Consider the following 25641-nt stretch of genomic DNA (forward strand, 5'->3'; position numbering starts at 1 on the left):
TGCTGACATTGAATTACCTCATCTTTTGTTCATCTGAAAAGCCATTATTTTGCCTTCATTTTTGAAAGATATTTTTGCTGACTATAGCATTCTGGGTCATGAAGTGTTTTTTTTTCCCCCTTTCAGTACTTAAAAGGTATTACTCCGTTATCTTCTGGATTGCAAGTAGTCTGTTGAATTTTTTTTTTTTTCTCAGAAGGTAATGTCTTTTTCCTCCAGCTGTTTTTCAGATTTTCTCTTTAACTTTGATTTTTAGCAGTTTAACTGTGAAGTGTCCAGGTATGTGCTCTGTGTTGTATTTATTTGTTTGCTTATTGTTTATATTTATTCTGTAGGATTCTCTGAGCTTCTTAGATCTGTGGTTTGATGCCTTTATTTTTGGAAAATTCTCAGCCATTTTTCCTTCAAATATTATTTCTGCCTTGTTCTCCATCTCTAGTTACATGTCTGTGGTATCATTTGATCATATCACAGCTCTTGAATGTTCTTTGTGTTGTGTCCTTCCTATCCCACCCCTATTGCCCCCTCTTTGTGTTTTAGTTTGGGTGATTTCTAGTGATCTGTCTTCAAGTTCATTGATTCCTTCCTTGATTATATTGAGTGAACAATTGAGTGGGCCCATCAAAGGAACTTTTCATCTCTGATACCTTTACAAAAAAAGATAGCATTTCTGTTTGACTCTTCCTTACATATTCTAACCTTCTGTTGAAATTTACCATCTATTCATGCATATTGTCTACTAAATTCTTTAACATGTTAAGCATTGTTATTTTAAATTCCCTGTCTGGGTCATCTCTCAGTCTGGTTCTCGTGATAGCTTTGTCTCTGTTTCATACCCACTTAGCTTTTTTGTATACCTTGTAATGTTTGATCAACTGCTGGACATTATTATAGAACAGTAGAGACTGCGTTGGACATTAAATATTGATATTGAGATTACTATTACATTAGGGGTAGGTTTTTGGGGTAGGAAGGTCATCACATTTGTGCATATAAAATATTCAGGACCTGTTATAGGACTGGGAACATAATTTTACTTTTTCCAGTTATAAAATTTTACATTTCTATAACTTACTGTTCTTTTTATAGCATCCCTAGGAGTTACCTTATCAGGACTTGCCCTCATATTTGCTTTCTCCTTTGTTTCTGCTCCCACTGTACCTGAAACTCTTCCTTAGTTCTGTTGGCATCCACACCAAATGCCATTTGTTAGCAGGTTTGTCTTTTCTCACTAGACTATGATTTCTTAAAGTAGGTAGAGTGTCTTATTCGTATTTGGATCGCTATGATCTTTTAACTACATTTTAAATATATATATATTTGGTTAGAATTGAATTGATTTTATTAAATGATTTTTATTCTTTAGCCAGAAGTCCACACTGCCACCACCCACCCCTCGCCACCAGTTAGTGGGAATATTGTCTTTGGTTTTCCACAGTCAACTGTGATGTATCTAAAAACTGCTCTGGGGTGAAAAGTGAGGCCTGGACATGGATGAATTTATGAAGAGGTAGCTCTTTCATTACATGTTTTTTTCTCTACTAGTTTTATATGTATATTTTGTCTCTCTACCTTGACGGTAAGGTTTAGAGAGGAAATAGCTGTCTTCTGCTTCTCCTCTAGTGTCTTTTAGTAAGTAGCACAATGTTGAGCACACGGTAGATGCTCAGCAAATAATTAAATTAAAAATTTCTGAGATTTAATGATACTAATGGATTTTGGAATGAGTTGCCAATAGCTTTTCTTTTTCTGTTTATCCCTAAAAAATTTTGGGTAATGATGAGGATGATATTTTTCCATTCCTTACTGGCTCTGTTTTCTTTGACAAGTTTCTTAACATCCTGTGCTTTGGTTTATTCAACTATATCATGGGAATAATAACAGTACCTATCTCATAAGATTATTATGGTGATTAAGAAAAATAATGCAGTAAATGTTAGTTGCTGCATTCTAGCTTCTCAGTTATTATTAGCAGTGCATGTTAGAAGGGCATCTTTAAGTTTTTAGACGCTAAGTTCTTTCTGTAGGAGGGTTTTGCTATCTGAAAACCATCTATCTCAGGATGGATAAATATAACTACTTCTGTATTGAATAAGGAAGTAACCTTTGCTCAGAATATTAACAACAAAAAGGGAGCAGAGCTAATTAATTTCTACCTTGGTAGCAATAATGCAATGTTGTACCTTCTCTCTATTCCCAGGGGCATAGAGATCAATACAGAAATAGAGTTCCCAGATCAGCCTTCCCTAGGACCAAAGGTACTTCATCTTACAGATCATTTTTTAAAAAAAATTATTTATTTATTTATTTTTATTTTTGGCTGCGTTGGGTCTTTGTTGCTGTGCACAGGCTTTCTCTGGTTGCGGCGAGCAGGGAGTACTCTTCGTTGCAGTGTGCGGGCTTCTCATTGCGGTGGCTTCTCTTTGTTGCGGAGCATGGGCTCTAGGTGCTCGGGCTTCAGTAGTTGTAGCAGGTGGGCTCAGCAGTTGTGGCTCACAGCCTCTAGAGTGCAGGCTCAGTAGTTGTGGTGCACGGGCTTAGTTGTTCCACGGCATGTGGGCTCTTCCTGGACCAGGGATCAAACCCATGTCCCCTGCATTGGCAGGTGGATTCTTAACCACTGCGCCACCAAGGGGAGTCCTACAGATCATTTTTAGTTACAGTTGACCGTTGAACAACATGGGTTTGAACTGCACGGGTCCATTTACATGCAGATTTTTTTTTTTTTTTGCTAAATATGTGCTACAGTACTACATGATCCACGGGTGCAGAGCCTTGGATATGGAGGGTTGACTGTAAAGTTATACATAATTTTCAACTGCACATGGGGCGTCTACACCCCTTACCCCCACATTGTTCAAAGGTCAACTGCATATTTTAAAACTATATTAATCCTTACCTTTAGGCATTATTTATTGTTGTTTATTTTTACAGTCTCTTCCTTTTTACCACCATTATTGACCAAATCATGTTCAATAGATAAATAAAGCCCAGGGGGAATTACAGAAAGGTGATGATAGCCTGGTGAGAGTTATTTAAAATATTTGGCAGACAGCTATTGGGAAAATATTGTTAAAAGTGGTAAGGTACAATTTTCTGGATTCACTGTTTTCCTTACCTAACAAGAAGGTACAAAACACACAATTACAGATGAAAAAGAATTCTCCTTTGCATAGCCTTGGTGCCTGTATTACTGAACCCCTTTGTTAGATTATTGATTATGATACTTGAACAGTACTCTCTTCTCTAAATTCAGTACACTACTATTACATGTGGGATAAGGATAATTTTTCATATACTTTTTAAGTTTTGGAAGGAAAGAGGTGATATATTTGACCTGCAAATCTGTGGTATAATCAGTTAATGTTTTAACTGCTGTGATACCAAGTATAAGGTGATAATAACATAGCACGAACTATGTTAGGAGCAATGGGAATGGAGAAGGGATTGGAAAGAAGGGAAGTTTAAATAAACTTTTTTTAACCACAGTGATTTTTTGTTCATTTTACTAAAGAGTATTTCTTATACAAAAATATTTATACGAATGTTGGAAAAAACTGAAAAGTATAGATAAGCTGCTAAAGACTTAGGAATACATACACGCCATTAAAAAAATACGTATTTTGGTAGTCAGTTTCCTCAAATAACTTTTCTCAGGGTAAAGAGGCTTGAAGAGTTCAGTTTGGTGTCAGAACATCCTGTTTGCACCTTGGTAATAGTACATTGCCTAATGGAAAGCACACCTCGAGAGGAATGTTGTAAAGAGAATTTGTGCTGACAAAAGAAATCTGCCCAAAGTATCTCACATACAGTCTTTAGGGGCCACTACTGTCAGCTTTTTTCGTCTTTGTTTTACATAAAGGCTTTCTGTAGTTTTTCGTGCCTCGTGGATGGTGGCCAAACTTAGATTTGGTTATGAATTCCTGTCTCTTCTTTCCTTTAACCTCGAAAAAGACAGTTTTTATTATGGGAAATTTCAAACATACACGTAACTGGAGAGAATAATACAGTGAATCCTCATGCCATTCTTATGTGTCCCTTCTCACTTTCTTTTTGACCTAGAGTATTTTGAAGAAAGTCCCGATAACCTATCATTTCACCTTTAAATATTTAGTGTGTATATCTGTTGGACAGAAAAACACATTATCATACACATTAACAGATTCCCTGTAACCTAATTCCTTAACATTACCTAATACTGAATCTCTTCCCTTGATTTTTCTCAAAAATGGCTTTTTACAGTTAACTCTTTGAATCAGGTTCAAATAAGCTCCACCTAATGCATTTGATCGATACATATCTTTAATTTCTTTTAATCTGTAATAAATCCCCTCTTTGTTGTTGTTGTTGTTGCTGTTACGCCATTTATTTGTTGAAGAAACTGGATTGTTCCCCTTCCCCACATTATGGATTTTGCTGATTGTATCCTTGTATCATATAACATGTTACTCTTTCACCATATTACCTGTAAACAGGTAGTTAGATTTGGAGGCTTAACTATTTTTTTTTTTTAATTTATTTATTTATTTATTTATTTATTTATTTATGGCTGTGTTGGGTCTTCGTTTCTGTGCGAGGGCTTTCTCCAGTTGTGGCAAGTGGGGGCCACTCTTCATCTCGGTGGGCGGGCCTCTCACTATCGCGGCCTTTCTTGTTGCGGAGCACAGGCTCCAGACGCGCAGGCTCAGTAGTTGTGGCTCACGGGCCTAGTTGCTCCGCGGCATGTGGGATCTTCCCAGACCAGGGCTCGAACCCATGTCCCCTGCATTGGCAGGCAGATTCTCAACCACTGCGCCACCAGGGAAGCCCGAGGCTTAACTATTTTTGTAATCATTCAGATTTTTTATTATTCATAGGTGGTATATTGTACTTCCCGTTCACATTAGAAAGCCATAATGTTTGACTGTCCTACTTTGTATGCTAAGATTAATTGGCGGGTTCATGTTGGCATAGCCTTTTGTTGTCAAGTTGTATTACCCCATTTGGCCAACAAAAATCCATGGGGTGACTTTCTGACAGCCTGCTGATTTCCAGGTCTGTCCACCTTTCATCAAATGGTCCTAATTTAACCCTAACTGACGATTGTTGCCTGAATCATTTATTTCACTATTGTTACACTTTAAGAAGACAGAGACTTGTAGAAAATGAAATGAAAAAATTTGGCTAAGAACTTTAAAAAAAACTGAGAGTAAAATGAGGTGTCTGAAAAATTCGTTGATGCAAAGTACTTTTTTGTCTGATTATGTTTAGTGAAAGAAGCGTAGAAAGGAATGTTTAAAAGTTGTATGTTTAGGAATTCCCTGGCGATCCAGTGGTTAGGACTCTGTGCTTCCACTGCTGCGTGGCATGGCCAAAAAAAAAAAAAAAAGTTGTATGTTTAGGTAAATTCCCCTCCATTTATTTGTTTTTGAATGAGTTATCTTTAACAGGTTTTACTGGAACAGTTTTTTTTTTTAACATTTATTTATTTATTTGGCTGCGTTGGGTTGCGGCATGCGGGATCTTTCATTGCGGCGCACGGGCTTAGTTGCCCCGCAGCATGTGGGATCTTAGTTCCCCGACCAGGGATCGAACCCACGTTCCCTGCATTGGAAGGTGGACTCTTAACCACTGGACCACCAGGGAAGTATGGGAACAGATTTTGAGCTAGACTCCTGCTTTTGGATTATCGTGCATTTGCGAAATATTTTTATCTACGTTGTGGTTTGTTCCAAGGATAAGAAAGTTCTAAGGTTACTTTGGTTGGGGATTATGGATCATGAATCCATATAGGTCACTTGAATTCGTATAGTTCATTTTTTCTCACTGCTGTAGTCACATATTTTTCTTGTTATTTTATCTGGATGGCTGTTGTATAAATATCAGTAGTAATATTTAACCTTATGTAGTACCTCCTATGTGCCAGACACTGTACTTTGTTATTTGCATGTACTAGTTTATTTAATCCTTACATGATTATCATCCCTGTTTTACATATGAGGAAACTGAGTCAGGGAGATTAAGTGATTTGCCTAGGTCACGCAGCTAATAAATGGCAAGAGCTAGAATTTTGACCCAGACAGTTCCGGTTGCAGGATTTATGTTCTTAGCAGAAGGACAGAGTGGATTATGTAGTGTCTCTGTTACTAGAAAAATAGCTCAGGTGCACTGTCCTACTATCCCTGGAGGATAATCTATATTTGTATATAAATAATCTGCATATATACATGTTTTGTTTGCTTGTGTGTGTATATATAGAGAGACACATATATACACATAACATGTCCACTTGGAAGGGCAAGTATGTAGGGTTTTCGCTTTAGGAAGGTTCTTCTTACTCAGAAACCTTTTGTGAATCTCTTAACTGGACCTTAGTTGGAGGTGGCGGAAACAGCCCTCAGACCCTGGTATTACCAGTTGGGGTAGAATCAGGCGGTCAGAATAGATGGTAAGTTCACAAGAGAAACTTGGCAGACAGCTTGAGGTCACAGTCTGATTCACACAGGATACTACTCTGGCCATTGGACCCTTTTTGCTTTAAAGTTCAAGCTACTTGCTCTCTGAACAGCCACCTGGATCTTAGCTACACAATTTCAGGTTGTTTTTGGAGCAGAAAGCCATATAGCTCATATCCAATACCATAAAAACAATTTTTCAAATTCTGCAAATCATAATAAATAGCAGCCATAGGTCTCAGTTATAGAACTAAGAGTCAGGAGGTACTATAGACTATTTGTCCCAAGTATATCTCTGCTATCTCTTTGCTAAGTAATTTTTTTTTAATTGAAGTACTGTGTCTCATATTTCAACAAATTGTGAAATAATTTTCTTCCCCTCTTTTGCGTCCCCCATTCTATTTCTACTTGAGCAAGTAAATTCATTATTTCTACCAAGTGTCAGTTCAAATGAATAATCTGAGCGGTCATGTTCTTTCACCAAAAGAGTCACTGCCTTTCTTTATGTTTTTATATTCGAATGGTGCTTATTTTGTATTAGTCTGTTAAGAAGTTAATCTTTGTGGATAAGAAAATGACTAGATCCTCAAGGATCTGAACATTGTTGTAACAATCTGATGTTTTAAGCAGTTGGGTATCACTGATAGGGATGAGTTAATACAAAACTATGAGGAAGCCTCTTCAGGTCAGGAGCTGAATGAGCTGGATTTATCTAGTGTCTTTTAGTCTGTGTGTGAAGCTTCCAGCAGTTGTGTACCAGTGGTAAACTTGAACAGGAAAGGCCTCAAGGGATTGATTCTCTAGGTGTAAGAGCGAGGGTGGATTTAAAAACAACATATTTCTTAATTTTATTTATTCTATTTACAGATTCAAATATTGACACTTTTATGTAATTTTGGAAATCATCATTGCATGGTTAAATTTTCCCAAATTTATAGAATTTCTTAAAGTACTTAACGCATTTTGTTAAAGATGTTCATGCCTACTAACAGAAGCAGATTTCCTAAATCATCCTCTTGACTTCCATGTATTCTTTCCTTTTTAGTAAGTTTCTTTCCTTTTTAGTAAGTTTCTCTTGGAGAAAAAAAAGAATTTTTTATTACCCTTCTATATTTAAAAAAAAAACCTAGCTTTCTTATTCACCTGGAGAATGGAGAACTTGGTAAAACAGGGAATATGTTAGTGTTTTTGCAGGATTCGTTTCCCATAGTTTTTTTTCTCTTGATGTGTGGTTATTATATATACTGGGTCACGGAATTAGACAATTTTAGGGCCTAGGATCCTTAGGAAAGGGTTTTTTAAAATCTGAGGTCAAATATACCCTCATTTTAAAGTTGAAGAAACAGAGTCGATTCTTTAGCTTCATTGGTGACTGTCCTGTATATCTGCTCTTGTTGATTGCTTAGTGAGGTGGCCAGCTCCTCAGAGATAAGATAAACCATAAAACCAGAGGGAGAAGTTGAATTTGGTGTAATAGAAATTCAAGATGAATATTGTGTTGGGCACATACTAACACAATTCTGGCTAGAATTGAGTTAAGAAAGACAAGCTACATGTGAGTTACCCTCATGTGGCTGAGTCCGTTCCAACATGGTGCCAAACTCTACAGTGGGAGGTTGGCCTCATGTCTGGCCTGTGTAAGTGGGCCTTGGCACCAGTCCCTTGAGCAGGTGGTCACAGCCGGAGCAGTAGAGTTGGTCTCGCTCGGTATGCATGATGTGAACAGCAGCAGCTACATCCTTGAGGAAAACTTGAGGTTGTTTCCTACAAAGTTGGTGATGTTTGTACAGATATATATTTTTTACTGACCTTCTTATAAACTCTTTCTTGGTTCCCATAGTTTTGAAGTTGTTTCTTAAGGGCTTGCAGGAAGAACAGTCACATCATATATAAATAATAATTTTGTATCTCTCTTTCTAGTTTATACATCTCATAATTTTCCCGTGTATTCTCTAGAATGTCCAGAGCAATGCTTGATGGTTGGTGTCCTTGTCTTTTTCCAGACTTCTTAACAGGAGTGCCTGTAGCATTTCACCATGAGATTTGATTTGGTTTTGGATGGATATTTATGAGTCGATAGTACTTTAGCTAGATAAAGTGTCTTAGTTCAGCTTTTGATTTTGCAAATTAAGGCGGAAACAACATAGAAAGTTCAGGAGAGAGCTGAAAATATGTGAGGTATTAAATACATGGGGATATTTATCCTAGAGAAGAAAAAACTATGGGATAATTTCATTATCCTCAAGTATAGGTAGGACCTTTGCTGGCAAATTAAAGCTTCCAGGTGATCTTTGAATATGAGAAAACAGTCTAATGCTTTGGGGATGCTGCTGGGACAGAGCACCACTAGATGTCCCTACATACTCTCACTGGGCAAAAGCACTGCACCCTTGAACCTGAAAGACAAGCTTCCTTCCTCCTGCGATGCCCCTCCAGCGCCCTCTACTGACCACAAGCTTAACATCACGCTTTCTGTAAAGGGAAAAGACCAGAGCATTATCACAGAGCAGGTACTGAAGGGTGAATTTGGAGTTGAGAGGCAATAAATTGATAACTGGCACTGAAGCCAGACACAAGAGTACGTACTCTATAATTCCACTTTTATAAGGTACAGAAACAAGCAAAACTAATCTGTACTGTTTGAAGTCAGGCTAGTGGTTACCCTTGGAGAAAAGTAGTAGTGACCAAAAAGGAGCATGATGGGGCTTTTGTAGTGCTAAGAGTGTCCTCTTTCTGGATGTGGATGCTGGTTACACAGGTGTGTTCAGTATGTGAAGAGTTATACTTATTTTAATGCATATTATACTTCAATAAAAGTAAAAGTGTGGTACGGTCTGATTCCAAAAGTATAAACTTAAAAGCAAGATCCAGATCCAGGCTAGAACAGGGAAAATACAAAATAATCCAGGGTATCTCAACTTTATTTATTTTTAAAATTATTTATTTTTATTTTTGGCTGTGTTGGGTCTTAGCTGTGGCATGCAGGATCTTTCGTTGCGGCGCGTGGGCTCCAGAGCACACGGGCTCTGTAGTTGCGGCACACAGGCTCTCTAATTGTGATGCACAGGCTCAGTAGTTGCAGCACGCGGGCTTAGTTGCCCCGCGGCATGTGGGATCTTAGTTCTCTGGCCAGGAATCGAACCCACGTCCCCTGCATTGGAAGGTGGATTCTTAACCACTGGACCACCAGGGAAGTCCCTCAACCTTATTTTTATTTCTTAAAACCTGTTTGAGGGCTGTTCAACTTAATGTCAAAAAACAGGTATCTAATTCATTCAGCAAAAAATATTAGAGCTTCCCTGGTGGCGCAGTGGTTAGGAATCCGCCTGCCAACGCAGGTGACACGGGTTCGAGCCCTGGTCCGGGAAGATCCCACATGCCGCGGAGCACTAAGCCCGTGCGCCACAACTACTGAGCCTGCACTCTAGAGCCTGTGAGCCACAACTACTGAGCCCATGCGCCGCAATGAAGAGTAGCCCCCGTTCACTGCAACTAGAGAAAGCCTGCATGCAGCAACGTGACCCCATGCAGCCAAAAATTAAAAAATAAAGATAAATTTTAAAATACATATATATATTAATTGCCAGGCTACCTTTTTTTTTTCCATTTGGGATCAAATAGTTAATGCTGAGGTGTTCTATAGAGCAACATACACTTCTTATGATGTTGACGTTCTTCTTACCAAGTATTCAAACAGGAGCTTCTAAGTTTTTTTCTTTATGGCTTTTCAGATACCTCTTTGTTCTTAGTTTAAATTAAATATCACTGCTCTCCTCTGTAAGCATTATCTTTGCTTTTATCTTTGTCACCATATACCCTTCTTCTTGAAGCAGTTAAATCACCAGATCCCCTTTTGCCTGGCTAAGAAATTTGGGGGCCCACAGTGGTAACTCCCATGTAAATGTTAATGGGAATGAGAACCATAGATGTTTGATTCAGGAATTTGTGGTGATAGGAGAGTCTCAATGTGTGGCTTTTAAAAGCTGCAGGCAGAAGCAGGTCAGTACTGTGGTTTGTTCAGGAGTAGATAACTCTGGGTACAAAATCTTAGGAATTCACCAAGTTAGGAGTTGAACTTGGATCCACAAGATGGATATGGAATCTGGATAGGAGTCAAATTTCCAGAAAGTGAAGGTTGCTAAGAAACTCTGACATTACACTGTGGATAGAATTTAGGGTGAATTTTAGAGTCAGCTGTGTAAAGCCCAATCGTTGCTAAATCAAATTAAAGTGAATAACAGTAATAGACTTGGAATTACCTACTTTTGTGTACAGAGCTTGGTATCTTCACATATATAGGCTGTGGTTGTTTTTGTGCTTTGAATCGCTGGTGGCACTCTTATATCTAGAGAGGCTTTGTCCAGGCTGAGAGAGTTACTACAAACATGTAACACAGCAGTCTGAAAACATGGAGTGATTCCCTTGCAAAAATTGTTTCCGTATATTTTTTAGCCCTTAAGTCATTTGAGGGTAGAGGGAAGAAAATAGTGTGAGTGGTGAAACTAGCCAGTGAGCCTTTCATTTATAAATTCAATCCACGTACTCACCAAACAAATACATGGTTATTGACTATATCTTAGGCGCTGTCCTAGGCATCAGGGACTGATGCCCCTTGGCCCTCTGGGGAGTTACTGTTTTGTATTCCTCTGTGTGAGGGCTGCTTTTATTCTACTTGTCTGTGGCATGCAGCTTTGTCACCAACTCCTTTAGGATTCTCTTGAGGCCTCAAGAACTGTTACTTGGATTTCATATCCAGGCTAATGAGAGAGTTTCCTGACTTTTATTTATTTCATTTTATTACTAACCTGAGCTTGTACTATGCTACCAATAAAGGGCTTCATTAGCAAATTTAGCATCTTAAAGAAAAGGTGCCTATGATGGAAGGTATGAATCTCATTCTGCACATGTACTCCAGAGTGGCAGGTTGGAAATTTGCTGTCCTCCACAACTGCTCATCTGTATCTAGAACAATTTTAAATCACATCACTTCATCTGGTTCTCAATGCTTGTGCTGATGATGGAAGGGAGCATTGGAACGGGTAATATAAATATAGTGTAATATGAGTGGGAGATTATGGGTATTAAGAAGTTAAATTTAGGGGCTTCCCTGGTGGCGCAGTGGTTAAGAATCCGCCTGCCAATGCAGGGGACACGGGTTCGATCCCTGGTCCGGGAAGATCCCACATGCCGCGGAGCAACTAAGCCCGTGAGCCACAACTACTGAAGCCCGCGCGCCTAGAGCCCGTGCTCTGCAGCAAGAGAAGCCACCGCAATGAGAAGCCTGCGCACCGCAACAAAGAGTAGCCCCCGCTCGCCGAAGTTGAATTTATATTTCAAAATGATTGTCTTTTGATCTGGGAATTGGTACTATTTACCAGGTAAACTAACTGGCCCTTCTCTGTGGTTCTCTTGCTCATTCTGGACGTGAATTCTGTCATCTCCCAGACCAGTCCTCCTTAAATAGTACCACATACCAATCTGAAAACGTGCTGAGTTTTACTTCTGGTTAAGTGATTATTTAGGTGTTAGAAGTCAATAGTTTTAACAATACGTGGTTTGCTAATACATTAATTTAAAATAGGTGACTACATCTATACATCTATACCAATATTTAGGCAGATTAGATGGACCACATATAATATATATACGTGGTGTTAGCAGACTTTAGTCAACTGGCTTAAATTTGCCTCAGGTGGCCTCTTGAGTATTCTGCTTATTGCCTGCAGTTTCTGCTCTTAGCGTAGCACAAGCAGATTTGGAGAACCAGGGCATTTTGTTGGCAGGAGATTCTGGTTGCCAGCCCCCCGCCTCACCATTCAGCCAGTGCTCGTCTGTGCTTGCTTTTGCAAGGGAGCTTTTCCCTAGTCCGTCACATCATGCAGAGTTGTTTTTTTACGTACCCACCCACAGCCTGGTTCTGCGTTTATTATCACAGCGCTCTCTTCCTTTTAGATTTCAGGGAAGGGGGGAGTTGAGGGTGGGAGAGGATTAAGAGCTACTTAATCTTTTAAAAATCCAGAGCTTAAAAAAAATCCTTCTCAGATTCTATTAAAGAAAAATTATTAGACCCTAAGGAAAGAGCAGGAGGTGCCAGAGTTGTACAGCTTTTAGGAGATAAAACGACCACGGAATCCATCAGGGTGCAGCATCCTCCTGGGTTTGCGGCAGGTGATTTAACGTAAGCTGTGGAAGTTCAGTTTCAGGATTGCATCTTAAAACTGGAAGAGTAGGGAATTTGTGTCAGGTTCAGAATCCATTATTTGTCTCGTTTTTGAACAATAGAAAAAAAAAACACTTTGGAAAAATCCTGGGTTTTTATTTTACTCTTAACACAGCAGAGTTGTAGAAGTAGGGGAAAAGCCCGTCTTTGTAGTACTAGGAATTCCACAAATTTATTTGATAAGATGTTTTCAGACAGTAGATTGGTGTGCACTTGGGCTGGCTCTCCTGTATCCTGTAGAATAAAGAGTACTGCGCCCGAATGACCATTAATATGTGATTTTTCTTCTATTATTTACCCCAAAGTAAAAACTCTGCTGAGTGTTGTCTGTGTTATGATTTTGTTAATGTGTTTACTTCGTTTCCTGCTGTCTTGGCTAGCCATCAGATAGAGTTTTTTCCTTACTGTAAATTGCTCCAAAACAATTTTATCAATTCAGGATTCAAATGGCAGGCTTTATGAAAGTAGATAAAGAACTTAAACAGAATTACTCGCCAGTTATATCCCTAAAGATTTTTATCTGTGTTTATCGTATGAATTATTTGTATGAAATATTTTTTTCACTTGTATGTAATATTATCTGAAGGGTCCATCCTTCTTGTCTAAAATGTGCTTAAAAAGGTCTTCTTGAAAGATATAGTTTTATCAGACTGTTTTAATTGCTTCCTCTTCACCCCAAGGATGGATGGAAACCATCCTCTGCTACAGCCTGCTTTTTTTCTTCCCTCCCTTCCTCCCTCCCTCCCTCCTTCTCTCCCTCCCTCCCTTCCTCCCTCCCTCCCATCCTCCCTCCCTTCCTCCCTCCTTCCCACCCTCCCTCCTTCCCACCCTCCCTCCCTTCCTCCCTCCTTCCCACCCTCCCTCCCTTCCTCCCTCCTTCCCACCCTCCCTCCCTTCCTCCCTCCTTCCCACCTTCCCACCTTCCCTTCCTCCCTTCCCCCCTTCCCCTAGACTGTAGTAATTTGTCTGTACAATATCTTTCTAATCTCTGCCCGGTCTCCACGTGCCCCAAATAGAACATCTCCAGTCCTGTCCTCTCCCGCTATTTTCATATGCCTACAAGACAGCTTGATATAGTGCTAAGAGGGCTGAATCAGAACCCAGGAAATCTGATTCTTGTACTTTTTGCGTGACTGTGAGCCTTTGGGCAATCAGACTGCTCTGATCCTTAGTTTCATCATTCGTAAGATAAAAGGATTGCATTTCCTGAGCTTTTAAGTTCCCCACCCCTTTACTTTGCTTCAGTCTTTACTGTTCCTTCAAACTTAGCCTGTCCAAAATAGAACTCATCCATTTCCTCTCCCAAAAGATAGTTTTTGTCCCTATTCTGTAAATGAGAAACTAAGACCCAGAGATACTGAATAAATTGTACAAATCATACTACCCTTATGTTCAGAACCTAGATATCTTCGCTCAAGCCTACAGGTATTACTCTTCCTCTACAAAACGCATTAAAGTGTAACGATTCAAAAAGGTGTTGCATTACTGGTGAGGTCTCTTGAGACTGAATATGAGTGTCATTTGTAAAACCCTCTGTCTTCCGACATAAGGTTATAGCTTGAATTTTCAGGGCTCTGAACTTTGAGTGGGCTTGGCTGTCAGAAGATTGGTTTCTTCAGTCCTGTGTTCACCAATGGGATCATTCCTGATCTGGGTTAGTTGACATTATAGTGTAGGGTCTAATGACAGAAAAAAAGTGCAGTCAGGTTTTACTTTACAGTGTGTTATTTGATAGCTCTGATAATGCCTGGCCATTTGCTTCTACTACCACTGTTAATAGTGATTCTTATCAAGCAAGTTGATTTTCATCACCAGATTAGGAGTTGAAATGATTTTCTCTGATTGAAGAGATGAACTGGGGTTTGGAGTTGATTTTTTATCTTTTGTATTATGCAGATGTGTCTCATTCATCATTAATATCAAAGTGTTTGTGTGATTTCAGAGGTCCCATTCAGTTCTGATTCTGTGAATGCAGCACTATTGAAATGTTTCTAGTCGATTACAGAGAGCTTCCTTAGTTTACACCTTTACACCATCTAGGTAAAACAGATTATTGTGAGGAATTACGGCAGTGCTAGACATTGGTTGAAGTCAGTAGTAATGAGTTTAAAGTCCTGTTATTTTGCAGTTGACCAATAGGAAGCCTCTTAAAATGGACATTTCTAATACTCTTAATCCAGTAACAAGAGTTTTCTAGCAGGTTATTGCTCTTACTGCTAATTATGCTTTCTCTCATAGACAGGGATTAAAGTCACTACTCTTGATTTGCTTTTTGGCTTGCATTACCCATGTACAGGGTAACAAAGCTTTTAGTGTAACACTTTGAATGTTTAAAACACGTTTCTTTTGAGGAGCGAAGCATCTTAAGTTAATGTTTGAGGCCGTAATTGTACTTTCAAGCTGGCAAAACAAAGTGCTGCCTCAGTTTGGAAGTCGCGATGGTACTGGTGTCTTCTCCCTAGTTATGGTGACAGGTATTTTGAATTAGGCACCTACATTTTTGGAGAGAAGGGTTTTTAGACTAAACCTGGTATATATACCAGTATGATCCTTCTCTTTTGACCCACCATTGATAAATCCATATGTAATATTAATATATTTATTCATTCACAAAATACTGTCCTACGAATTAGATATATAGTAGTATTCAAAATAGATGTCGTCCTTGTCCTCATGGCCCTCTTTTCATCTTGAGAGATGTGAATGCTTTTGACTTGTAGTCATGAAATTAAGGTGGTGTGTTATCTCTAGCCTGTTGCAGAGAGCATCATAGCTCACCCTATACAGATTAGCTCTAGCCTAAATTATACACAAAAGATAACTTTTCGGAGAAAGCGATCTAATTTAAAAATTCTCTACATTGCAAAAAAACTTTCAGGCATCAAAAAATTCATGTATCTGAACCAAAATCCTTTTTTGTTGCTGTGCAACCTTTGATGGAAATATAAAACTCATTCAGAGACTTGAAAACAGAAAAATCCTTAAAATTGTTACAGAGGTGTTTTCTCATGCCAGTTGGACTGTTTTGGTTGTGTAGAAGTGTTTCTACTAGATCACAGCGTCGTCTTTGAAAGGAAAGAGCCACCGCCTGTCATTTGAACGCCCTTCCATTGTTGGTTACTTGGCACAACCTTAGGAGACTATAAGAGTAAAACATCAGAGTCCCAAAAAAAGAATTATTGAATGGTGAACATGTTAGCCATAAAAAAAAAAAAAAGAATAAGAAGGGTTGGAAGATAAAGTTGAGGAAACCTCCCAGAAAGCAGAACACGAAGAGATTAAAAAAAATGTTTTTAATGTGAAAATTAGAGGTACAGCCCCGAAGGTCTATCTTTCAAATACAGTAATAGGAGTTCCATTACAAGAAAACAATTCGGGAGGAAATTATGAGGAAATAATCCAAGAGGATTTCTCAGAACTGAGACAGGTGTTTCTAGTTTGTGGAAGAATTCACCAGGTGCCCAAACTCATGGATTAAAACAACCCCACAGTACATCATTATGAAAAGATGTTCCCTGGGGCTAAAGCTTTCTTTGAAGGAAGAGAGGTTACAGATAAGGGATTAGGGATCACAGTGGTTCAGATTCCTTAACAGGTGGTGGAAGGAACAGGACAGTGGTGAAATGCTCTCAAAATTCTGAGGCGATATCCGTCTCCAACCTGTGATTTGCTACCCACCAAGCCATCAAGGTGGACCATAACATATTGAGGCATGAAGGTCTCAGAAACTTACCTCTCGTTCATATGTTTCCTAGTCAGTTAGTGGACATTGTGATTCACCAGAATGAGAGAGTAAACCCTCAGAGAGAAGAAAGAAACTTGGGAGTTCACTCTTGAGAGGGACAAAGGGAATGAATGAATCCCCAGGAGGATGGCGATGAGAAGTCCTAGGAAATGTGCCTTTGAAACAGATTGAAGACAGTTGTAACACTCCAGATATAATGATCCAAGGGGAAAAAAATGAACTTAGATTGAGAGGAATTTTAATTTTGAGGCTTCGGAGAAGCATTTTTAGATAAGTTAGTGATTCATAGAAAACAAAGCAAATTTCTAAATTTTTACATTTAAAGGTACTTACTATCTTTAGGGAAAAAATTACACAAAAAAAATTTTTAGCATAGTATATATATAGTTCATGTCTTAGCTGTGAATTGAATATTGATTTAATAAATAATGGTAATAATAACTATATTGGGAAGATATGCTTCATCTTCCATAGCAGGGGGGCTACCTGTTTTTGTAGTTTCTTTGGAACCCAGACCAACCCATATGTTAGCATATTGTCTGTGGCTGTTTTCATGTTACAGTGGCAAAATTGATTAGTTGCAGCAGAGACCATGTGGCCTACAAAGCCTAAAATATTTATTACCTGACCTTTTAAAATTTATTTATTTATTTATTTATTTTTGGCTGTGTTGGGTCTTCGTTTCTGTGCGAGGGCTCTCTCTAGTTGTGGCAAGTGGGGGTCACTCTTCATCGCAGTGCGCGGGCCTCTCACTATCGCGGCCTCTCTTGCCGCGGAGCACAGGCTCCAGACGCGCAGGCTCAGCAATTGTGGCTCACGGGCCTAGTTGCTCCGCGGCATGTGGGATCTTCCCAGACCAGGGCTTGAACCCGTGTCCCCTGCATTGGCAGGCAGATTCCCAACCACTGCGCCACCAGGGAAGCACACCTGACCTTTTATAAAAACATTTGCCAACTCCTATTTTATAGGGAGAAGCTGATAGAATAATGTTTAAAATTGGAAAAAACAATATAATAACACTATTAGCGTGTTTTTTAGAAATTTTATTTATTTATTTATTTATTTTGAAGTATAGTTGATGGACATATTTTGTTAGTTTCAGGAGTATGCTTCAAAATCAGGGAGTGTGATACCTTCAGCTTTCTTCTTCTTTCTCAAGATAGCTTTGGATATTTGGGGTCTTCTGTCATCCCATACAAATTTTAGGATTATTTGTTCTAGTTCTGTGAAAAATGCCATTGGTTTTGATAGGGATTGCATTGAATCTGTAGATTGCTTTGAGTAGTATGGTCATTTTAACAGTATGATTCTTCCAACCTGTGAGCACAGTATATCTTTCCATTTATTTGTGTTGTTTTCAGTTTGTTTCATCAATGTCTTATAGCCTCAGAGTACAGGTCTTTCAGCTTCTTTGTTCAATTTATTCCTAGGTATTTTACTCTTTTTGATGCGATTGTGTTTTCTTAATTTCTCTTTCTGATAGATCATTATTAGTGGATAGAAATGCTATAGATTTCTATTATTAATTTTATATCCTGCAACTTCACTGAATTCATTTACTAGTTCTAATGGGTTTTTGTTGGCATCTGCAGGGTTTTCTATATGTAGTATCATGTCATCTGCAAATAGTGATAGTTTTACTTTCCAGTTTGTTTTTTAAAAGTTCCTACTGAAGGTTCAGGCAAGGCTCACGTTGGGCCAGCTTGGGTCATATGTTCTTTTTTTTTTAATAAATTTATTTATTTATTTATTTTTGGCTGAGTTGGGTCTTTGTTGCTGTGCTCGGGCTTTCTCTAGTTGCAGCCAGTGAGGGCTACTCTCTGTTGTGGTGCGCGGGCTTCTCATTGCTGTGGCTTCTGTTGTTGCGGAGCACAGGCTCTAGGCGCGTGGGCTTCAGTAGTTGTGGCGTGTGGGCTCAGTAGTTGTGGCTCGCGGGCTCTAGAGCGCAGGCTCAGTAGTTGTGGCTCACGGGCTTAGTTGCTGCACAGCATGTGGGATCTTCCCAGACCAGGGCTCGAACCAATGTGTCCCCTGCATTGGCAGGTGTACTCTTAACCACTTTGCCATCAGGGAAGCCCCTTTCCAATTTGGATGCCTTTTATTTCTTTTTCTAGTCTGATTGCTATGGCTAGGACTTCCAATACTATACTGAATAAAAGTGGCAAGAGTGGGCATCCTTGTCTTATTCCTGATCTAAGAGGAAATGCTTTTAGCTTTTCACTGTTGAGTATGATATTAGCTGTGGGTTTGTCATATATGACCTCTATTATGTTGAGGTATGTTCCCTCTGTGCCCACTTTGTTGAGAGTTTTTATCATGAGTGGATGTTGAATCTTGTCAAAAGCTTTCTTTGCATCTATTGAGATTGTCCTATGATTTTTATCCTTCATTTTGTTAATGCGGTATATCACTGTTTTCTAGAAATATTTTGGAAAGTAGTAGGAAGAATAGCTACAGATCTACCTCTGGGAAGAGTGAGTCAGGAATGGCGGGGAGTAGAGTCAGAGGGATATTTTTTGCTTTAAGCTTTATATTATTGAATTCTTAAGCTAAGTACATTTTTACTTTGAAAAGGTATGAATGATGCATGCTGAGAAATTGGACTAAAAGAACAGAATAAACAGGAAAGGGAAAAAAGATAGAGGCCACCAATTATGATGAAGAAAGTAGGAGCTCAAAGCTTTTTCTGTAAACATAGCTTTCCCATTTATTCACTCACTCATTCCACAGATAGTCATTTATGAGTCCAAATGTCAGGCACTGAGCCTGATGCTACAGGACAGAGTCCCTTCCCCAGAGGGTGCTTAGGCCCTTAGCCGATAGCATGCACAGACAGGGAAAAGATGACATGGTGATATAGCTGCTATGGCTTAGTGCTTCTCACGAGATGCTTTCAGGGTTTAGGGAAGTCGGGTAAGACATCCTGGAGAACGTGACACCAGAGTTGAGTTTCAAAGGATAAGAGACAGGAGTGGAAGGAGAGTGGAAGGGTTTTCCTGGTGAAGCATAGCTTGAACCTCAAGTATTCAGTACCGTTGGGTGAATGGTGGAAGGTAACGTCAGAGCAGCAGACTCGGAATAGAGGCCAGATCGCTTACGCAGGGCTCTGTGCCATGAGGAGTTTGTTTTCCTTTTTGAAGACACTGCAGAGGTATGATCTGATTTTGTTTATACTTTAGGAAAACATACTCTTGGTCCAATGAGGGTAATGGCATGAGGGTAGAAGGTACTTAGAGTAGAGACTTAGGAGGCTAGATCTGGTAAAAAAAAAAAAAAATCCCCCTGCCAAAAAAGTGGTAATAAACTAAAGAGGTGGACTGGGGAGGAACCACGGGATTCAGGAATTAGGAAGGAGTTAAGGGAAAGGGAAGTAGTTAAGGATGACTGAACTCTGGGCTGGGTGGCAGGTCGTGGGACTCTAGCCTCTAGTGGGGGACATAGGAGCAGGTGTGTGGGTGTAAAGGCAGCACTGAGTTGTGGGGTTTTTTTTGTGGCATCTGTGGAATACCTAATTGGAACTGGCCAGGATGTGGATGGACATGCCTACCTGGAGGTCAGGAGGAGGACTTGGATTTGGAAATGTGCAGTCGTCCTGGTGTAGAGATGAAGTCTGGGAGTTGAGTGGAGAACTCAGGGAGCCCTTGTGGTATTAAGCGTGTTTAGCCCTGGGGGCGCCGACATTTAAGGGTTAGGCCTTATAATAGGAGGATCCTACGGAGGAAGCTGAGCTTTGGAGGCCTGCAGTCAGAGGCAAAGCAGGAGAGAATGGCTTCCAAGAAACCAGTGAGATGAGAATTTTAAAAGGAGGAAATGGTTCATAGTTTAAAGTGCTGCAAGGAAGTCAGGCTAAAGCCTTGGATTTGGCAGCTAGGGAGTCATTGCTAAGAGCAGCTTTAGGGAAGTAATATGGGAGGAAGTAAAAATTCAGGTGTGGGATTTGTTGGTATAGTTACTGTTCTGAGATAGAGTTGAGCCTGTTTCTTTGTTGAGAGAAGAGCTGTAGAAAGAGAGAGGCTTAGCGATGATTTTAGGAAGTGATTCTTCATGGAACAGATGTTTATGGAGCACCTGTTATGAGCCTAGTGCTGGTCCAGACTCAGGAAGTACAGCATGAACAAAACAAAGCTTACACTCGTGTGTGTGCATCTCACAGGTAATACATTTATAGTCAGCTAGACATAATGTAATGTCAGGTGGCAACAGGTGCCAGGATTCTTCAGCTAAATTGGGCTGAGAAGGTAGAGAGTGCGGGCGGGGGTGGGGGGAGTCGCGTGGTTGGGGAAGACTTCAGGGGTTGGGTGACGTCTGAGGGGCAGCCTAAACGAAACGAGGAGAGACTGACTGCAAAGTGATCCAGAGGCTGAGAAGTGCTAGAGGACGGACCCCCAGTACTGATGGAAGAGTAGTTGTCCTCAGGAAAGGGGGCCACCTTCTCTCCTCTGACCCTGGCAGGAAGCCCACAGGACAGGCGACACTAGAGGCTGCCAGACAGCTCACGTGCACCGTGCTACAGACACCGGATTCCGAGCCCTTTACGTTCTCCTGATACTCTCTGAGGTGTAGGTGTTGTCACCCTTTTTTATAGGTGAGGAAACAGTCTGGAAGAGGTTTTACCTGGCTCTGGCTCATCGCTCTTAGAGCCTGGATCTCCTCTGCTTTTTGGCACTTCAGACCCTCGCTGTTACCCTCTCCTGGGCTGCTTCTGGCCTAGCAAAGGACAGAGATAAATCTGTCCAGTTTGTGCAGGTTGGGTGGGGAGGTGGGAAGTGAGAAGTTGAGGGATACCCCGCCCATCGGACCCTCTTTGTGGTCAAGGATGTCTGTCCCGAGTCTCGGCCAGAGGTGGTCCCTAGGAGCTCCTCGCTGCCTTCTTGATTCGCTTTTCTCAAGTGGGTTGTTATTCCCCATGTCCTGTGCCTGCTCCCTTCTCACATCCCCACACCTCCCGCCAGCACTGTGGGATTGCCTCATCTGTGCCTGCTGCTGTAAGGGGGGCATGAATTGATGATAAAAGTACATGGTCATTGTGGAAGATCTGAGGTAGATCTGATTTTTGAAGTAGCTTCCCACTTACTCTCTGTCCCAAAGTGCCTGATAGCGTGGAAGGGATTTGGTGGCCTGTTAACAGCGAAGGTCCCTGTCCCTCCTGCTGTCAGCTGTGTCTTCTGCTGTCCCTGTGGATATAAGGACCATGGCAGGGTCTGCTGTGTGTGCACTTGTCCGTGTTTCCGTAAACACACACTCTTGTAATGCAATAGACCCCAGGTGGCAGAATTCTCCAGATAGAGTAAATTTAAATAATTTCCGTAAATGAATGGTAAAATGGTGTGTACCTGTTGTTTTATTATTTTTTAAGTGTCCATAACACAGCACTGAGGAACTTGGAAATGGTGCAGGCACTGGGGCAGAATTTTTGAACTGGAAAGAGAAAAAGTAATAAATTTCAAAATATTATTATTGAAACCTGGCACCCATTTTTCTTAATAGAAGCATCGTGAGGTAGGTGAGTGTAAGAAGGAATGGGAATTTTTATATTGTTTGCTTTTTATATTATTAGCAGCTAACCTTCCTGTGAAGGTAATTAAATTCTACTTTCATACATAAGCATTGAAAGGCAGTGAGGAGTCCTCCCAGTTTTCATGTAATTCAGAAGTTATACACTTTTCTTTTTTTACATACACTTTTTCCTCTTAACAAATTGTCCACACAGTTAGGAGTTTCAGAATATATTTGTATTATGCTTCTAATTAAGTTGTGGGACGCTGAAATTACTGTTTTAATCTTTACTTTATCGAGCCCAAGAGATCTGTCTAATCACAACTTCTGGGTGATGGCAACACAGCAGCAGAGGCTCTAAAACCATTTCCAGTGGTGTGCAGAAGTACCTGCTTTAGGGTAGATCTGGTCATCCATTCCTGCTACATAACATTTAGCTTCACGAAAAGACTAGGTGGTTTTGTATTTTTTAAACGTGTGTCATCAAAGAGGTAAAAAAAAAAGTAGAGGTAACCGAAGAAAGAGTGCCTTGTAGCTGTTTGGAGAAATAAAAGTCAACAAATGTTTATTGAACACCTATTGATTTTTTTAAAAATATTTATTTAATTTAATTAATTAATTTATTTGGTTGCGCTGGGTCTTTGTCGTGGGTCTTTGTCGCGGCAGGTGGGCCCCTTAGTTGCAGCTTGCCTGCTCCTTAGTTACATCACGTGCATTCATTAGTTGTGGCCGGCAGGCTCATTAGTTGCGGCTCTCAGGCTCCTTAGTTTGCAGCATGCACGTGGGATCTAGTTCTCTGACCAGGGATTGAACCCAGGCCTCCTGCATTGGGAGCTCAGAGTCTTAACCACTGCACCACCAGGGAAGTCCCTATTGATGTTGTTTGTATCTGTTTTCTTGTGGAGTGGCTGTGAGCTGGTGTGTAGCAATCCATCCAGGTGCTAGAGATGGTTTCACAGTAACAATGTGAGGTTGGCCAAAGACTGCGTTCAGTGAACTAGAGCAGTTATTCTTACAGCATCATCACTGGGATGCACTTGGATGTCACACACACCGTCTCTCTCAGAGAATGGGGTGGGGGTTATCTGTGCAGCGTGAATATCCCTGAGGGTGCAGGTGGCAGTATCTTGCATGTGAACAGATGATGGGGGACGGTGAGATTTGGTTTAGAATCTTTCACCCAGCTCTTTTCCTCCAACCCTTCTCTCTGCTGAGTAACCACATTCACGCCACACTTGCGTCAGCCTCTTCCCGGTCTTTCCAGCTTGTGCTCATCTGCCGTCTCTGATCTTCCCAGGCCCTGTGATGACACGGGCCCAGGGAATGGTGGGCCCGTGTGACCTCCATGGCCCTCTGCATTGCCTGAGCTCTGCTGTGACAGGCGTTTTCATGCTGTGCCCCACCTCACCGCTGAGCTTCCTCTCGGCTTTATTTCCTGCTGGCTTATTTCCTTGGGATGGATTCCTGAAAGCGGAACTGGCAGATCAATGGACTGTGGCAGTTCATAGATCTAGTGGCACGTTGCCTGAGTGCTTTCAGAAAGCCTGAAACAATGAAAGGTGCCATCAGTAAGGATCAGTTTGGTCCACAGTTTTCCCCACATTCCTGGCAGTGCTGGGGCCCTGTTTTATTTGCATGCTAGTTTGTGGTACTTGATCAGAAATTGTGTCTTTTGATGTCTCTATTGCATTATACTTGATTTTTTTATAAATTAAAAAGTAGTTTTTATTGGCACTGGACTTCTGTATTTTGTAAATGATTGATTTCATTTTGTTGGGTAGAATTTTATTTGAGTATGTGTGTCTGGTTATTTATAATATCCCTTTTTATTAGCCAGAATTTATTTTCCAAACGTCTTTCTTCGTTTCAGAATTTGTGGCAGTTTGTGATAGTTGAGAGTGTTGGTTTTCTGGGGTCTGATAATTTGAAATTGAGAGATAAAGAAGATAAACTTGTACTAACATAGTTTACCTAGTGCTGACACCACTGTAACAGAGTTTAGGTGGTAAAATCCTTTGAACTGCCCTGATTCAGAGCCCTTACCTTGCCATTTCTCAGGAATCTATGGTTTTCTTGAGGAAATTGTTCCATTAAATGCTAGTCCTCACACTGATCCTTAGAAGCACTGTTTGCTGACTTGGCTTTCCCTTTTCTTGATTTGGCCAGTTCTTCTCTGCCCTCCTCTCCTTCCCCCTTGGTCTAGGCCCCGCCTGCACCCACTTTGCAGCTTGTTACCTCCTTGGATGCTATGCTCTTTGCAAGCAGCAATATCCTGGTAGCATTTTATGGTCCTTTTAATAGAAAACGCTTCTGACTCTTGGAGGAAAAAACCCCCTGAAGTTACCAGACTTTAAACTGGTAAACTGTAATTGTGGCCCCAGGGATGATTGAAATCCTTCATTTTTCTCAGTTGCATCATACACACCATGAGCCCACTTAGAAGGTGGGACTGTCTCACTTTAATCTTAAAGTTCTCCCTGATGCCTGCACATCACATTCATTTGGATATGAGAAATAATTATAACATAAGAATAATTGTGTGCCTCTGGGATGTTTTCCTAGCTCTCTGGGATGTCCAGGAAGTCAAAGTAAACAATAAATATGAGGCGGTGTCTACATCCGGACTAGAACCGGAAGCCGGGATACTATGATCCTTCCATAGTTTGTCTATGGGGAAGGTGAGAGTGAGTGACTCAGGCCGCCCCAAATTCTGGGTTTCCTAAAATAGCATTCTTTCTGTTCCCTGGGATGTCCTTAGTGCACTTCAGTGACCTCTCAAGCCACTTGCTGGGCTCTTGTCGCTATGGTGCTGAAAAGTCATTTATGAGAAAAAGTTCAGGCGTCATTATGGTTGGAGTGGGGATGGGGCTTAAGTCCTGGGTACAATAAAATCATTTAAAAAGATCATATGAGGGTTTCCCTGGTGGTGCAGTGGTTGAGAATCTGCCTGCCAGTGCAGGGGACACGGGTTCGAGCCCTGGCCCAGGAAGATCCCACATGCTGCGGAGCAGCTAAGCCTGTGCACCACAACTACTGAGCATGCACTCTGGAGCCCGCGAGCCACAACTACTGAGCCTGCGTGCCTAGAGCCCATTCTCCGCAACAAGAGAAGCCACCGCAATGAGACGCCCGCGCACCTCAACAAAGAGTATCCCCCTGCTTGCTGCAACTAAAGAAAGCCCATGCGCGGCAACGAAGACCCAGCACAGCCAAAAATAAAATAAAATAAATAAATTATTTTTTTAAAAAAAGATCATGTGAAATATTGGAATGGAACTTATTTTGTCAGTTTAAAGTGCACATTGTTTAAAACATCAAGTGATGTAGGAGAGCATGTGATGAAATGCAGGAGTGCCCTGTCCTGTCTCACACCAGCTCCTCTCTCCTTCAAGACGACGACTTTTAACTCTTTTAGCTCTATTTTATTGTGTATATTTCTTTTTATTTATTTATTTATTTTTGGCTGCGTTGGGTCTTTGTTGCTGCGCACGGGCTTTCTCTAGTTGCGGCGAGCGGGGGCTTCTGCGGGGGCTTCTCATTGCGGTGGCTTCTCTTGTTGCGGAGCACGGGCTCTAGGCGCACGGGCTTCAGTAGTTGTGGCACGTGGGCTCTAGAGCGCGGGCTCAGTAGTTGTGGCGCACGGGCTTAGTTGCTCCGCAGCATGTGGGATCTTCCCCAACCAGGGCTTGAACCCGTGTCCCCTGCATTGCCAGGCAGATTTTTAACCACTGCACCACCAGGGAGGC

General features: G+C 40.9%; 1 protein-coding gene across 1 annotated transcript in view; it reads left to right on the forward strand.

Moving 5' to 3' along the window:
- The window catches only part of CHD6 (chromodomain helicase DNA binding protein 6), a 205449-nt gene that overhangs the window by 35907 nt on the left and 143901 nt on the right, over nt 1-25641 (forward strand). Inside the window, 1 exon segment of the mRNA XM_036825224.1 lies at nt 2201-2258. The gene's annotated coding sequence lies outside the window, so the exon portion shown is untranslated.

Source organism: Balaenoptera musculus, chromosome 15, assembly GCF_009873245.2.
Source record: "Balaenoptera musculus isolate JJ_BM4_2016_0621 chromosome 15, mBalMus1.pri.v3, whole genome shotgun sequence".
Taxonomy (NCBI): Eukaryota; Metazoa; Chordata; class Mammalia; order Artiodactyla; family Balaenopteridae; genus Balaenoptera; species Balaenoptera musculus.